This window comes from Hippocampus guttulatus, chromosome 3 (genome assembly GCF_054856545.1).
Source record: "Hippocampus guttulatus isolate MCC_2025c chromosome 3, RoL_Hgut_1.0, whole genome shotgun sequence".
NCBI lineage: Eukaryota > Metazoa > Chordata > Actinopteri > Syngnathiformes > Syngnathidae > Hippocampus > Hippocampus guttulatus.
Window position 1 is genome coordinate 7,909,007 of NC_141263.1, and position 18,505 is coordinate 7,927,511.

The following is an 18,505-nucleotide window of genomic DNA, read 5'->3' on the forward strand; positions in this document are numbered from 1 at the left end:
CCTTATCTCAGTGAGCGGTGAAGGTTTGCACACTCATGTACACGTGAATGTTTTTTTTTCCAGGGTTTGTACAATGTTGCAAAGATGTTTGCCAGACATTGCCAAACCGTTTTAACGGTCGTGAACCGTTTTCCTTGTCATTTTCAAAACGTCTTTGCAACAAGATCAACCATTACGATTGTTGGTGAATGTCTGCGACCTCGAGAGAAGCCTGACGACTCCTCCATCGACCAAAAAAATTCAAATGGACACACAAACATCTTTGGATGGACAATAAACTAGACGAATGTATCTAGCAGAAAAATGTCACCACGCACGCCTCCGCCCACCCCGACCATCAACAATCCGTTTTGAAGCGGTGTCAGCCTTGTGCTCAAGTCCGAGGCAGCAACGGCGCTTAGCATGCCGCTGTACTCGCGTTGCACGCAAGTGGACAAAGTAGCATTAAGTTCACATTGCGAAAAAAAAAAAAAGGTGACAATTACAAAGTTGTAGTATTCTGAAAATGAAATTATCCTCATGAATGAACTTCAACTTTCCCACAGCAACAGAAAAGCAACAGTCTCGGGTCACTGGCTTACCTGCCCAACCGTTTATTTATCACACAATCGCAAATTAGCAAAAACATTTGATGTGCCAAAACATCGTCAGTTGGATTGTTTGTGAAACTTGCACTCAGTGCAAGTCCTCAACGACATTTTAAGGCAGGTAACAGCACCTGTTTGCCGCACCTGTCTCTCAATGTTTTTGTTCTTGTGTTTGTGTGTGTGTGCGCGCATGTGTTATATTATCAATGTAATACTTTTTAATGACTGAATTATTGAATTCTGACAATCAAATCAGGAAATCTGTCCTGTTATTTCCTCCAAGCACCTACGAAGCAGCCAGCCAGTTTGATGTCGGCACGGGCAGTGCGGTGGGTGACACGTTAGCAGGTCGACCTCACAGTTATGAGGTGCAGAGTTCGATTGCGGCTCCTGTGTGGACTTTGCATGTTCTCCCCGTGCATTATGTGGATTTTCTCCGGGTACTCCGGCTCCCTTCCGCATTCTGAAAACATGCATGGCAGGTTAATGGAACACTCTAATTTGTCCCCAGGTGTGATTGTGAGGGCGAATGGTTGTTCGCCTGTGTCCTGCGATTGGCTGGCGCCCGGTTCAGGGTGTGCCTCGCCTACTGCCCCAACGAGGCTGGGACAGGCTCCAGCACGGCCGGGACCCTCGCGAGGATAAGCGTGACAAATAATGGATCGATGGATCTGCAGGTATGTGAAGACATTGATCATGTTTTTGATTTCTCACCTGAATAATGATTTAACAATAGGAAACGGATCAATCTATATGCAACACTTTCTATACACCATATTTACAAATGTTCACTTTGGCGACATTCGTAGGAAATCGGAATGTCTTATCACAGTTGAGACATTTTTACAAGAGGCCTGCAGACAACTCATGTGGTCCTTGGGGTCTACCTGGTGACCCCCGTCTTAAGGTAATCTATTCTCACTTTGCTATGTCAGCTCGGAGAAAAGCTCATTTGCACATTCACATTTCTTTTCTAGTTTCACATTCAAACCTTTATGTTAGATCCAGCAAATGTACATGCTATTTTCTCAACCTTATTGGACTAAAATCAAAAACAATGATGCAGCACGCCGCTTCGCCTCACACGGATCCTCGCTCACATTTCACACACACCCACCCTTACTCTGTGAACAATGACAAAACACTTTGGGAATTTGCCGCTCGGTGCTCTCCCATTATGTGACGCTTGACTGTGTGTGCGTGTAAAAAAATGTCTCACTTGTAATGATGACATTGCGACTTTATAACTGTGCTGCCATATTATGTTCCACTGCGTAGGGTGACAAATGTATTCTCGCATGTTGGATTCCGATCAGGATCTTTGCATCCTGTCCTATACTTGGTGCCCAGTCAGTTCCTTTGTTTGTTCGTCTCCTTTCCCACTCACTTGTTCTGCTCCCACCACAGGAGGTGTCGGCGTTCATTTTCACTTTTGTAGGCGAGCTGGGTGTGAGGCTGTGATGTCTGACTGTGTGTGTGTGTGAGTGAGAGGAAGACTGTGTGGTTCGGCATGCAATATGAAACCATTTCTTTCTCTCACCGTGTGGGGCTCAAGACTCATCCGGCCCACGTTGTCCCCTGTATGTTTCCTCGGTGAATTGCTTCGACAATGACTGCTTTTCGATATTTCCCCGCATAGCTCGTGAGGCCGACTTCTAATCCAAAATGTGATAACTACAAGGATTTATGCTTCATAATCTGTTTTGTAGGCCTGATTGCTTCAGTAGGACTGTGCAAACCGTGGGTGTTTTTTTAATTTGTAAATTTTACATGAGGCGTTTCAATGTGCAGAAGTCAAGGCTTTTTCTTTCGTATGCTGTATTGGTGCTTTTGCTACTCAAAGTACAGTCTACTACCGGATGTGTACAGACGTACACCTCAACGACGGGTTTTTCTCCGGTACAAATTGTCACGTGTCACATTCCCAATGAAGGCGAGAAGAAAAGAGGCATACGCTGCTAAAAGCTCCGGCGAAGGCCTCTTAGCCTTTGACAGGCTCAGCCTGTATAATAGTGACTCCAAATGCTTTTGTTCTCTTGACAGTCAACAGCTTTTTCAGGAGGGAAAAATGATGTACGTCATTCTATCTCCCTCCTCGTTCCAATACAGGAGGCAAGTAAAGCTTCTATTTTTCACCCGACAGCTCTCTCATTTCATCTTTCCTTTATAGCACGGTGAGACAAGAAGGAGAGCAAAAACCGATGAGCCTTTACCGTCTCTCTTTTCTCATCTCGACAGCCTTTTTCATTTTCATCATACACCTCACACTTTTCTCCGCGCATCCATTCAGCCGTGATCGTCCAATGCCTTTGCGCCATGTCTTTGTTTTGTCCTTGGATCCGTTCTTGCTGGCACCAACTCATAAAAACATGTGATTGACGATGCAGGAATTCCTTAAAAAGACTGAGGATGGATTAAAAATGTATTTCTCTCATCGCATGCTGCTCAGAGCTTGCAGAGTTAGATAAAAGGAGGCCTCTGTCGAGCCGAGGAATGCCGGTGTTCCATCTCCCAAGAGTAATTGGACTCCCTTTGATACCGCGCCTTCCTCGCCTCGTATGCTGACCGTCCTTCAGATGTGAAGCTTTCATCAGCCTTCACCTGGACATACAAGCACACCCAAATCATCAGCCGTATTGTCTGTTGAATGTTCACATTGTTACGGACCTGTCTGCATACAAGAGCCTTTTGTTCTTTCATCACGCTGATGTGTGGGATTAATGTTTAAAATGCTTTTCAGAGACTATTTCCAGCAGCAAGGCACCACGACCGGAAGTGGTTTGATTGATGCGGTTTCCATTGACCTTGTAAGTCATAGCTTGGAGGCATCCAAGTTGACGACATTCCGGTTAAGTTGAAAAACTAAGATGGATGCCGTCAGGAAACAGTTAACCTCGGGCTTGAATTTTGACCTGCCAAATTCACGACTAATTAGCGTACTGGTCGCCATTATGGTCATCGCGGGGTTTGCCCAAGAGTACCGAGACAAACTGCAGTCCCACCCTATTAGTTGTACTGTGTGGTCACGGAGGTGACCATATTTTTAAGATGGTTGTTAGAATTCCTTCAGTGAACTGATTTCTCCAATGATTGGGTGAGATTGTCCCTTGCTGTGGTCATATTTCTGCATCAAATACGTTACAAACACACGTCCGTGGAGCGCCAAATCTATCAGCCTGCGCCTTGCTCAAATACACTAACATCACACCAGACCAAGGAGCAAAATGGAAAAAAAACGTCCAACAAGGGTCAGTGTCCAGTATAGGAACAAGACAGGATGCAGCACAGCAGATGGCCCAAACAAAGAAATGATCTGGCATTGTCCTGGTGTGGATGCAGAGTTGAAGTGAAGTGCAATGCAACTTGTGTCATTCAAAGCTGTTTTTATTTAGCTGTATACATCTCTCCAATTAAAGACGATTGGAAACGCGGCTCAATGTGTGTGTGTGTGGGGGGGGGGGGTGTGATACGATTCAAGCACGATATATTTCCATGTGTAAAGATTTGAATCGATGCACTTACATCTTTGAAAATCAATTTCCAGTGTTCTAGTGATGACCGCTGTCCACCATATCGCATTTACTTGCTTGTAACTTAACTCACGGTACCTGCTTTGGCCAATGGAAACACATCAATGTTGAGTGTAACTATAGCAAGGGCCTAAAACAGGGAGACGCAGCCCCACCAGCTAGCTCACGCTCTGCCTCACCATGCTGGACGTGCCTGTAAGACCTCACCAAGGAATTGACGTGTAGTAGCGACTCTTCTCTGATGAGTTCCCAGATGACCGACCTTCTCTGACAGCCTCATACTTTACTCATTTCTGCCATCTTGGGCTCAGCCTTTCAACCTACTGTATGTTGAAGACATATTTCGCCCATCTACAGCCTTGATGGATGTCATCATCATTTCCGGAAGATCATCAGGCTTTCATTCAGACCGTGGATGCAGGATTTATTTTGTGCAATGTTTGGGAAGATCGTTTGTGCTGGAAAAGGAAAAAAAGAAATCTTACAAACTCATTCTGTTCATTGACTTTTACCGTGTCGAACTAGCAAATGACTCATAGATGCTCAATTCATCTCTTGGCTTGTCCCATGACGGGTCCCCTTTTTCATCTTCTGCATTCTCCTCTCTAACACCAACAGTCTTCAGGTCTACCCTCACATCTATCAAACTTCTCTTAGATATTCGTCTTGCACTCGTGTCTCACAGCTCCATCATCATCACTATCATCATCATCGTCGTTCTACTTTCATTCTATTCACAATCTCTCCTCTGAATGTAAACCATCTCAATCTTCTCTCCCCAACATTGTCCCCAAATCATCTAACCATGGCTGTGTCTCTGAGAAGTTCCTTTCAATCCCGTCCAACTTGATCGAAAGAAAACCTCAACATTTTCATTTGCGTCACCTCCAGCTCTGTTCCCTTCTGTTTCCTTCAGTGCCACTGTCACCACTGTCTTGTAAAATTTCCACCTCATGCGAACGGAGACTCTTCCAACATATGACCCCCGCCGGACATTTTCCTCTGGCCGTCCTAACCTGCTTGGATCCATTTATTCACCTAATTTCCACACTTACTAACGATCTGTATTGTTGACGCTTAGATTGAACCCTTTCAGGGACAGCGGTTACTACAGTGGACAGGTTTTCATGTAATCAGGTTACAGGGTGCATGAAAGGGTTAAAGTGACGACTCTCAGAAGTTACCAGCCAATCAGTTTCCACCAGCCACTTTTTTGTTTAAACTTTTGCTCTGTTGTTTTTATCTATTTCCCTCACACAATCTCTGTTCGTTTCTCTTGGTGCTTACACACATTCGCGCTGCCAATGGGCGTATTAAACGTGAGTATGTAGCATCGCCACATTTAATGGCAATGTAGAAGTCACTGCCAGGAGTACAAATAACTGAAAAGAAAATATAGGGTATGGTCGTGTTGGGCATCGTTTACATTAAAAATGACCGACCAAAATCTTTGGTTTGATTTTTCTATTCAGGATTTTAGATGAAACACAGAAACAATGACTAGCTTTTCATTGGGGAGAACGATTGCAAATCTTCCAATCCTTCTGATTGCATTTTATTGTATTTAATGGATTATAATTGTCATTTGTTGGTACTATAAATGTATCCTTCAAATACAGAATTTCAGCTGTAAAAAAAAAAAAAAAAATCGACTTAGAAAAACATGAAGCAGTCAATTGTGTCAATATTTGACCTGAATTTGAATATTCCGTTTTGTGCAACAACCTTCTGGTAGGGAATATCCGAGACACATTAATATGTAAGATGGACAATTTCACACTCTGCATAAAGGCCTATTGAAATTGCTGTCATCTGCTTGTCACGTTACGTTGGCAATTTCACCTCGAGGAACCATGACCCCTCCCCGAAACAAATGACCCTTTCATCCAGTGCAGACGCTGCCTGTCAAACTTCAAATCACTTTTCCCTGCCCAAAGTCACCTCCTCTAACCTTCCTTCCTCTTCTTGGGATCGTATTCAGTTCTGTCTTTGTGTTCTTTTTGCAAATGTGCTGCTGGAAAAAAAAAGTGCAATGCAGCCAAGATCATGGGCAGCATGATTTTATTGACATTGATCATTAAAATATTACTTGTTGGTCCTTTGGATGCTCAACAATCATTATTTTATATATTAGATGTACCGTTCCCACTATTAACCCATTTAATCCCAAATTTTTCACAGACATTTAAAAGTCAAAATCAGGTGTCTTTGGTAGCCCTTTTAAGTAATCAGTAATAAAATTTTTTAGAGCCCTGTAAATTAAATCATTGTTGTCCTTCACAAATGTGACCGGTGGGATTAAATGGGTTAAGATACAAAGCTATTATGTACATAGCCATTTAAATTTAACTCATTGAGAACCGGGGTGTCAAACTCATTTTCCTCACACGCCACATTGCAGTTACGGTTTCCCTGAGGGGGCGATGATGACTGTTAATTTCATAAAACCGTATAAATGGTTAATCACCTCAACATACTGTATTACATATTCAGTGGACAACAATTTGGTGGATAACTAGTTTTGAAATCAAAAATCAAGATGAATGGTTTGTTCAACCAATGTTTACATGAATGTAGTAAGTACGTAACAGGATTATGCTTGCAATATCTCGATGTTATGATGTATTACATTTGACAATTTGAAACTTTGTTACAGACTTGAGCAACCACCATAGAAAAGTTGACATGCTCGATTGGCTCTCGCGGCCACACAAAATGATATGGTGGGCCAGATCCGGGCCTCGGGCCTTGAGTTTGACACCAGTGATTTAGAAAGAAAACATAGTACCTAGTATACTGTATAACATTGATTTAGTATGGGGCCCACCCAAGGCTGACACCTCCTTATACTGAGACTCTTTCTAGGCAGAGTTGGGCAGGTCGTAAAATTTGCCGCTTTCTCATTTGTCATTCGCCAGCGGCGAGGCCATCCGTCCGTCATCGTCAATCCGTCTTTATTTCAAGCTGAAACAAAACTGCAATTGTCAGTCCATCACTCCGTCATCGTTGTTTTAACCTCGCTTACGATTCTTTTCTTAGCTTTATGATTTATTTCTTTTCGAACACTGTCAGATTCTTCTGCTTCTTCTTCCTCGGTGGTGACGTGTCTTAAACACCAGTTGACATGGGCCACACTTTGAACACCACATTAGGGGGGAATTTGTTTTAATCTCCAAGTACAAATTTGGTGCAAGTTTGTGGCGTCGTGGGTAGAGACTTTTCTTCCTTCGTATCTCGTACCAACCTTTTTTTAAAAATATATTTATTTATATTTAACTGTTTGTAATTTCTGGCAGCCAGTCAATATTTGTAAATGAGCTTATTCCCCCTACATGTTTAGTGAAGACTTAAACAGTTCTGCAGTTGAACAATTTATGATGTAGCATGTGATGAATCCGCAGACAGGAAACGCTAAATTATTGGACTGACATTGCCCTGACAACCACAGTTGGAATCGGGAGCCAGTTAATCTGGAAGCCAGATCAACCATAATATCGGACACCCTAAAGAAGGAGCAGACTTGGAGAGTGGCAACCGAGGTTTAGTTGGCAGCCAACATAAACGCACGTCAGTCGCTAGATTGAATAGCGATGTTCAAACTTTTTTTTTCTTCTGTCGGAGGACATGGAGCCCCTCCTCTGCTCTGCTCAAAATCCGGTGTATTCATTATGCAAACAATAAACACAGCGTTTCCCTCAGTTTCCCATCAGACGTCAGTGAAACGGAGGTCTGTCAGTGACTGGCTTAAGAAGTCCGTGGGTACTGACCGTCACAGCTACTTCCATCCGTTTTTTTAAATTGTCAGGTCATTCAGCGGCGAAACAGGCATCCATCAGTGACAGAAGGTCAGTGCTGACGGAATGCCCACCTCCATTTTTTTAGGCATAGACTCTTGCTCTTGCTGCTCATTTTGTATGGAGAATACAATATGTGTACACAGAAGCAGGCCGAGGCATGAGCAAACTCAGTAGCTGCTTGGGATTAGCCCAAAAAGCATTTGGATTTTTTTTTTTTTTTTTAACACTGCAAAGCTGTAAACATGGTGGCAGCCCCCCTAGTCTAGTTCTTCCTTGAGATCCATTCGGGCCTTTTGGAACACGTAATAACTACGACCACAATTTAAAAAGCATTGCCAGACCCATGAGTGCTAATTTTGTTGAGTGTTTAAAAAAAAAAAGGTACATTTTCCTCAGTCGTTGTACAAACAGATGCAGCATAGTTTCTTCCAATGTCTCTCGACCTGTCTCCCACACCATTACCTCTGCAAGGGGAAGAGACAACCCTGCGCTGGTGGCAAGAAAGGTGCGCACCATGGGTAATGTCAGTAGAAAGACGTCAAAAGTACAGCCTGTGTCCTGAAAAAGCTGTGCACGCTGTGATAGCAGTCCGCCTATCCCCCTTCATGCTGTACCTCCCCCAACTCTGTCCAGTCCAGACACAAAAGCTTCCTGTGGTCTTCCCGAGGGAGGAGGAGCTCAAGAGGGATCCAACAGGGAGGGTCATCAGCAACACTCCACTGGGATAAATGGTTTTCCTCTTGTAGCTTCACCTCACTGCACAGCTATTGTCCTCGGGAAAAGTGCAGAAGGGCTTTGTGTATCTGTGTGAAAAGCAACAGCTTGACTGTGGTGCTGCGTGAGTGAGTGTGTGTCTGTGTGTGTGTGTAAATGCGTGTGTGTTTGTGAATAATGGCACAAAAAGTGTGCAATGTGTGAGAAATAAAGGATTTGCCTTTTAATGGTAGAATCCCTTGACAAAACAACAAAGTAAGTTATACAAAGTGCACATTTTGAGAAAGAGTCATCTTATTTTTTATTATTTCAACTGACAGATTTTTAGATGGAAATGACAAAAAACAAAATATTAATGACATACAGTATATGTACCTTTTTCATCGTTTTTTTCACGATTTGTGTCCATCGTGTGCACCATTCTTAGAGTTACTGTGAAGTAAAAAATAAAAATAAAAAATTCTAAAGAGAAGAGGATAAGTGGTTTGGATAATGGATGGATGGGTTTTAAAGGGAAGAAAATATTGACTTTCAAATTGGCGTTTGAACATCCGGTCGGACCATTCTCAGAAGCACCCATAAATACTTTTAAGCCATCTTTTTTTGTTTGTCAAAATGTCAAACATTAAACCCATAAATAAATAAATTATTAAATAAAATACAAAATTCAAACACCAACAACAAAAAAAACAATCTAATCATATTTTAGTCTTTTGCCACATTCTCAAACCATTTTAAGCCAAAAGATACCCATTTATGAAATCAAATACACTTTAACGCAAACTTGGTCCAGTATAGTTGAATTAAAACATCTGCCTCTGGACTTCACGCAACAGTCAGAAGCAGCGTCTTTGTTGCCTTCAAACCAATCCAAGTCCAACCACGACAGCTTAAGTGAGATTGCACAGACATTAGGTGATGAGTTCAGGATTGCTATTTGGGCTCCAGTTGAGGTCGGGGATCAGCTTGCTCTAACAGCCAAGTGGGAAAATCAGCTCCTTATGTTTGAGTTTGGCACTAATTCCTGGCTCTTTTCAGAATCCAAGGCCTGCGACTAACTCTGGCTTTATCTGGCAGGGGGAGGGGGGCAGCGTGGGGTCAAATCTTTTGACAAGGAATAAGTGGACAGCTGGAGAAAGATGTCAGTTTAATTCGGTCTCAGACCTGCTTCTATTCACCACTTTTGGCAGACTGAACAGACAGACCATATGTGGGACAGTAATGAGATCATATGCAATCTTAAATAGGTATTACGTTAGAGCTTATAATGTTTCAATGTCTTCCATGTGCATATCCTTTATAGACCTTATTTTATGCAAAGAAATATCATTTTTGAACAAATTCTGTGACCAGTCCATCACAGGTGAGAAACAGCATCTGTGTACTGCATGTAACGCTTTTTAAGAACACTGATCCAAGCTGACATCTGACATAGGTATGTTTACATTCCGAGAACGGCACGAAATTGTCCAAAGAAATCGTTGGCGGCACTAAAAGCGCTTCACGTTGAGTTTGACGGCGCAGCATCAGGAGCAGCTGGAGCTTCTTGCTCAAGGACACTTCAACATGGTCACAAGGGCTGGGGCTTTAACCAACAACCTCTGAGTTTGGAGATGACCACTCTACTGCTGAACAATGCCGCCTCTAAGAAAGTCTGTTTTGGAATGCCTCCAATGTTAACACTGTAAAATGATCTTTGGATGAACTTGAATTTAAGCGTGGCACTGAAAGAGAAGATATTCTACCTGATGATGCTGCGGTTTCACTGAAAACGTGTTCTTCTTCTTTGAGGTGACAGACTGATGATCAGTCCAGGGTGGACCCCTTCTCTCACCCTTGAACTCAGAACAGTATAAGTGGTATCAAAAATTGATTATATTCTTCTTCCAGTAGAATTTGTGTTTGTAGAGTATGTTGTAACTTGAATTTTTGTGCAATAAAAATCTCAACATTTTTAGCGCCCTCGTATCCATTATTCAGGATCCAGGATCATTTTTGGGAGAATTTAGATGAGTGCAGTGGGCGGCCCGGTAGTCCAGTGGTTAGCACGTCGGCTTCACAGTGCAGTGGTACCGGGTTCAATTCCAGCTCCGGCCTCCCTGTGTGGAGTTTGCATGTTCTCCCCGGGCCTGCGTGGGTTTTCTCCGGGTGCGCCGGTTTCCTCCTACATTCCAAAAACATGCATGGCAGGCTGATTGGACGCTCTACATTGTCCCTAGGTATGAGTGTGGGCGTGAATGGTTGTTCGTCTCTGTGTGCCCTGCGATTGGCTGGCAACTGATTCAGGGTGTCCCCCGCCTACTGCCCGAAGACGGCTGGGATAGGCTCCAGCACCCCCCGCGACCCTAGTGAGGATCAAGCGGTTCTGAAAATGGATGGATGGATGGATAGATGAGTGCACTATTATGAGTCACTCTATTCTGGTCAGATTCTAAAAAACGAGTTTCTCTCCAGAAATGTGCATTCCTCCCAAACAATCAACTTTGTTTTGATCTGTCAACAGAATATTATGCCAGCGGTGCTGTCGAAAATCTAAACGCTCTTTGGTAAACTTCAGCAATGCCTTTTTTTTTTTATACGGCAATGGCCGTCCTTGCTGTTCTCCCTATGAACCCCATTCTTGTTTAATGTTTTAAATGTGGGGTAGATTTGTCAATGGAAATTTTTATGAGCCTTCAGCTGACACTGTGATGTGCTCTTTCTCTCCACTGAGCACTGTGCTTTTGTAAGTCATCTTTAGTCCTGGAAAGAAAAGCAACAATGCTGAAGTTTCTCCATTCCTGGACAATTGTCTACCATGGTCTGATGATCATTAAGACTATAGTTTTTATAGTTTCATTAGATATAGTTTTGTAGCTTTTCCAAAGTGCCTCAACCTGATTGAGAAGGTTTGGCATGACCTAAAGAGAGCGCTTCACACCAGACACAACTGGAATCTTTCTGAACGGCAACACTTTTGTAAAGAGGAAAGGTGCAACGGCCACGCGGGTTGTTTTGCATACTGGATGTAACTACAGAAAAGATTTGTTTGACATTATTGCGTCAAAAGGAGGGCCAACTAGTTTCTAAATACAAGGGTTATTTTTGAAAAAAAAATATGACAATTGTTTGTGCGATCATAGTTGAAACAGACTGTTTATTGTTGTAATTTTGATGTAGAGCAGAACAACTTTTATGATGAATTTATGCAAAAGTGCAAAATTTTCCGAAGGGTTCACATTTTCCCTTCCACTGTATTCATATGAGGCATATTCAGTATTCTACTCCAAATGTAGAAATTGTTGATGACACTGTTGATTATGTTTCTCGGACTCTTACCTCACTACACTGCATGTAGCAAGTGAGCTGCACGCGATTTATGGACATGCTAGAAACTTCTGACCTGAGGTATTTGCTTCCCTGTTTAAACTCTTCCCTCCACAACTCAAATTAGGATAAGATGAAGGAAATGGATGGATGGATGAATTCCTATACCAACAACAACAAAAAGGAGAGTGCATAGGCCAAAGAGGCATAGAAAAGCACATTGTAAAATGTTCGAATCCTCAAGTCACAATGGGTGACCCTAATCTTACCAAAGAAAGTGCGTCATCCATAGACGGAGAGTAAATGCACTTCAGTAACCCTCCATCGCCTGCTTGCAGCGGCGGGAATCATAAGGGCATGGGTAATTGCCCTCATTTGTGGCCTGGACAAAAGCCAATGTTCCTCTTGCTCTTCAGTAATCTGGGGAGTGTCACTCAAGGATTCTCCAAGTCTGCTGGAAATTGGATGTCACTTTTTTCCCGCCTTTTCAACCAAACTGAGGCTATTAGGAGACTCAGTGAGGCATCCTTGTTACATTTCACTTTTAGCTGGCTTTAACGTGACATACCACACATTACTGACAATGCGGGAAAGGTAGTGGGCTTTTCATGCTATATTGCATGACATTGGCGCATTATATTTACCACGGTACCATTGCTCTCCTCAAAGACACACAGACAAGCATGCAGAAATGTAATAGAAAATGCCCCAAATAGAAGAATGAAGGGCTCATAAATTGATGATTGATTTTCTCAAATGACAAAAGCAATCCAGTTAATCCATTTAATGAACCCAGATAAGAATTGACAAAATGTACTGTATATTTATTTACACAAAAACCCAAGATTGACAAAGTACAACAAAAGACGCCGGTCACAAATAACCTGATTACAGAATCTGGGAATCCGTAATCAGAGCGGATCTCAAAAACATTGACCAAGATAGATCCTATGACAAAGACTGAAGTAAAAAGCAAATCCAACAAAGAACACATAATGACTGTCGTCACAATAAAACAGTAGAACGTGCCATAAAATGAAAGCGTTTGCAAACGGCAAGCAAAAAAATTGAAATGAAATTGCTTGTCTCAAAAGGACAACGGGAAGCCAATTCCGAAAACGAGCCCCAAAAAAAAACAAAAAACAAAAACTAAGTATAGATAGTTGGGTTGTTACTTATGAGTTTGTGACACCAGCGCCACTGTAGTCAACTGGTGAGGGTGTCAGCTTAACAGTGGGAACATGCAGGATTCAAATCCAGGTTGAGGCCTTCGTATGCAGAGTTTGCATATATAGTTCGGCTTTTTCTGATGACCATGGATAATACGGCCTTTTTAGCCCCAAAAAACGACCATGTATAGTCATGCATTTTTTGCCGAAAAAAACCCGAACATGCATAGTAAGTACGGCATTTTTAACCGAAAAAACGACAATGTATAGAAAGGCGTTTTTAGCCCCCAAAAACGACCATGTCTAGGAAAGCGTTTTTAGCCAAAAAAAAACGACCATGTATACTAAGGCGTTTTTAGCCGAAAAAAACGACGATGTACAGAGAGCCGTTTTTAGCCTCCCAAAAAACGACCATGTATAGTAAGAAGTTTTTAACAGAAAAAAATGACCATGTATAGAAAGGCGTTTTTAGCCCCCAAAAACGACCATGTCGAGGAAAGCGTTTTTAGCCTTGCTCTGCGAAGATTGTATGAATACCTTTTTGGATTGTTACATAAAACTTGTAAAAGCAGCACCACTGTGGTCGACTGGTTACTGTGTCAGCTTACCAGCACAAAGGTGCACTGTTCGAATCCAGGCCTCGGTCATCATCTGCGGAGTTTGCATATGAAGCTTTTTTTTGAGCGACCAGTTATGTAAACCTCTTTTTGGTTTCTTACTTATGAGCTTGGTATAGAAGCGGCACCGTAGTCCACTGGTTTGTGCGTCAGCTTAATAGTGGGAGGATGCAGGGTTCAAATCCAGCCCTCGGCCATCATCTGCAGAGTTTGCATATCAAGCTTTTTTTGAACGACCAGTAATGTAAACCCCCCTTTGGGTTGTTACTTGCAAGCTTGGTATAGCAGCGCCAGCCTACTCCACTGGTTAGGGCGTCAGCTTAACAGTGGGAAGTTGCAGAGTTAAATTCCAAGTTGAGGCCTTTGTATGCAGAGTTTGCTTTTTCTGAGGACCATGGATAGTACGGCGTTTTTAGCCCCAAGAAACAACCATGTATAGTCATGCATTTTTCACCGAAAAAAAACGAACATGCATAGTACGGCATTTTTAACCGAAAAAAAGACAATGTATGGAAAGCTGTTTTTTGCCCCAAAAAACGACCATTTATACTAAGGCGTTTTTAGCCGGAAAAAAATGACCATGTATAGTAAGGCGTTTTTAGCCGAAAACAAAATGACCATGTGTAGTAAGCCGTTTTTAGCCGAAAAAAACGACCATGTACAGCAAGCCGTTTTTAGCCTCCTAAAAAACGACCATGTATAGTAAGGCGTTTTTAACAGAAAAAAAATGACCATGTATAGAAAGGCGTTTTTAGCCCCCAAAAACAACCATGTCTAGGAAAGCGTTTTTAGCCGGAAAAAAACGACCATGTATATAGTAAGGCGTTTTTAGCCGAAAAAAATGACAATGTACAGTAAGGCGTTTTTAGCCCCAAAAAAACGACCACATAGAGTAAGGCGTTTTTAGCCGGTAAAAATCGACCGGTCGTTTTTTTGGGGCTAAAAACGCCTTACTATATATACTATGTCATTTTTTTTCGGGCTAAAAACGCCTTACTATACATGGATGTTTTTTGGGGGGCTAAAAACAGCTTACTGTACATGGTCGTTTTTTTGGTTAAAAACGCCTTACTATCCACGGTCGATTTATCGGTTAAAAACATCGAACTCTACATAGTCGTTTTTTCGATTTAAAACACCTTCGTATACATGGTCGTTTTTTTTCGGCCAGAAACGCCTTACTATACATGGTCGGGTTTTTTTCGGCCAAAAACGCCTTTCTATACATGGTCATTTTTTTCGGCTAAAAACGCCTTACTATACATGGTCATTTTTTTCAGCTAAAAACGCCTTACTATACATGGTCGTTTTTTTCGGCTAAAAACGCCTAACTATACATGGTCGTTTTTTTCGGCTAAAAAGGCCTTACTATACATGGTCATTTTTGACGCTAGAAATTTGTTACTATACATGGTCGTTTTTTTTTGGCTAAAAACGCCTTACTATACATGGTCGTTTTTTTTGGCCAAAAATGCCTTACTATATACATGGTCGTTTTTTTTTCAGCCAAAAATGCCTTACTAAACATGGTCGTTTGTTTCGGCTAAAAAGGCCGTGCTATACATGGTCGTTTTTTTGGGCTAAAAACGCCTTACTATACTATGTGGGGTTTTTTTCCGGGCTAAAAACGCCTTACATGGTCGTTTATACCATGTCATTTTTTCGGGCTAAAAAACCCTTACCATATATACTGTGTCGTTTTTTTCGGGCGGAAAACGCCTTACTATACTATGTCGTTTTTTCGGGCTAAAAACGCGTTACTATACTATGTCGTTTTTTTTTCGGGCGAAAAACGCCTTACTATACATGGTCGTTTTTTTTCAGCTAAAAACGCCTTACTATACTATGTTGTTTTTTTCGGGCTAAAAACGCCTTACTATACTGTCGTTTTTTTCGGGCTAAAAACGCCTAACTATACTATGTCGTTTTTTTCGGGCTAAAAACACCTTACTATGTCGTTTTTTTCGTATAAAAACGCCTTACTATACATGGTCGTTTTTTTCGGGCGAAAAATGCCTTACTATACTATGTCGTTTTTTTCGGGCTAAAAACGCCTTACTATACTATGCCGTTTTTTTCCGGTATAAAAACGCCTTACTATAACATGTAATTTTTTTTGGGCTAAAAATGCCTTACTATTCTATGTCGTTTTTTTTCAGGCTAAAACGCCTTACTATACATGGTCGTTTTTTCGGGCTAAAAACGCCTTACTATACTATGTAGTTTTTTTCGGGCTAAAAACGCCTTACTATATTATGTCGTTTTTTTTCAGGCGAAAAACGCCCTACTATACTATGTCGCTTTTTTCAGCTAAAAACGCCTTACTATACATGGTCGTTTTTTTCGGGCTAAGAACGCCTTACTATACATGGTCGTTTTTTCAGCTAAAAACGCCTTACTATACTATGTTGTTTTTTTCGGGCTAAAAACGCCTTACTATACTATGTCGTTTTTTTTCAGGCTAAAACGCCTTACTATACATGGTCGTTTTTTCGGGCTAAAAACGCCTTACTATACTATGTCGTTTTTTTTCAGGCGAAAAACGCCCGACTATACTATGTCGTTTTTTTCAGCTAAAAACGCCTTACTATACATGGTCGTTTTTTTCGGGCTAAGAACGCCTTACTATACATGGTCGTTTTTTCCAGCTAAAAACGCCTTACTATACTATGTTGTTTTTTTCGGGCTAAAAACACCTTACTATACTATGTCGCTTTTTTCAGCTAAAAACGCCTTACTATACATGGTCGTTTTTTTCGGGCTAAGAACGCCTTACTATACATGGTCGTTTTTTCAGCTAAAAACGCCTTACTATACTATGTTGTTTTTTTCGGGCTAAAAACGCCTTACTATACTATGTCGTTTTTTTTCAGGCTAAAACGCCTTACTATACATGGTCGTTTTTTCCAGCTAAAAACGCCTTACTATACTATGTTGTTTTTTTCGGGCTAAAAACGCCTTACTATACATTGTCGTTTTTTTCGGGCTAAAAACGCCTTACTACATTGTCGTTTTTTTTCAGGCGAAAAACGCCCTACTATACTATGTCGCTTTTTTCAGCTAAAAACGCCTTACTATACATGGTCGTTTTTTTCGGGCTAAGAACGCCTTACTATACATGGTCGTTTTTTCCAGCTAAAAACGCCTTACTATACATGGTCGTTTTTTCGGGCTAAAAACGCCTTACTATACTATGTCGTTTTTTTCGGGCTAAAAACGCCTTACTACATTATGTCGTTTTTTTTCAGGCGAAAAACGCCCGACTATACTATGTCGTTTTTTTCAGCTAAAAACGCCTTACTATACATAGTCGTTTTTTTTCGGGCTAAGAACGCCTTACTATACATGGTCGTTTTTTCCAGCTAAAAACGCCTTACTATACTATGTTGTTTTTTTCGGGCTAAAAACACCTTACTATACTATGTCGTTTTTTTTCGTATAAAAACGCCTTACTATACATGGTCGTTTTTTTCGGGCGAAAAACGCCTTACTATACTATGTCGGTTTTTTCCGGTATAAAAACGCCTTACTATAACATGTAATTTTTTTCGGGCTAAAAATGCCTTACTTTATACTATGTAGTTTTTTTCGGGCGAAAAACGCCTTACTATACTATGTCGTTTTTTTTCGGGCTAAAAACGCCTGACTATACTATGTCGTTTTTTTCGGCTAAAAACGCCTTACTATACATTGTCGTTTTTTTCGGGTGAAAAACGCCTTACTATACTATGTCGTTTTTTCAGCTAAAAACGCCTTTCTATACTATGTCGTTTTTTTTCGGGCTAAAAACGCCTTACTATACATGGTCGTTTTTTTCGGGCTAAAAACGCCTTACTATACATGGTCGTTTTTTTCGGGTGAAAAACGCCTTACTATACTATGTCGTTTTTTCAGCTAAAAACGCCTTACTATACTATGTCGTTTTTTTTTCGGGCTAAAAACGCCTTAGTATAAATGGTCGTTTTTTGGGGCAAAAAACAGCTTTCCATACATTGTCTTTTTTTCGGTTAAAAATGCCGTACTATGCATGGTCGTTTTTTTCCGCTAAAAATGCCTTACTATACATGGTCGTTTTTTTGGGCTAAAAACGCCTTACTATATATACTATGTCTTTTTTTTTTCCGGGCTAAAAACGCCTTACTATACCATGTCTTTTTTTCGGGCTAAAAAACCCTTACCATATATACTATGTCGTTTTTTTCGGGCGAAAAACGCCTTACTATACTATGTCTTTTTTTCGGGCTAAAAACGCCTTACTATAATATGTCGTTTTTTTCGGGCGAAAAACGCCTTACTAACCTATGTCGTTTTTTTTTTCAGCTAAAAACGCCTTACTATACATGGTCGTATTTTTCGGCTAAAAAGGCCTTACTATACATGGTCATTTTTGACGCTAGAAATTTCTTACTATACATGGTCGGTTTTTTTCGGCTAAAAACGCCTTAATATACATGGTCGTTTTTTTGGCCAAAAATGCCTTACTATATTATGTCGTTTTTTTTTTCAGGCGAAAAACGCCCTACTATACTATGTCGTTTTTTTCAGCTAAAAACGCCTTACTATACATGGTCGTTTTTTTCGGGCTAAGAACGCCTTACTATACATGGTCGTTTTTTCCAGCTAAAAACGCCTTACTATACTATGTTGTTTTTTTCGGGCTAAAAACGCCTTACTATACTATGTCGTTTTTTTCGGGCTAAAAACACCTTACTATACTATGTCGTTTTTTTCGGCTAAAAACGCCTTACTATACATTGTCGTTTTTTTCGGGCGAAAAACGCCTTA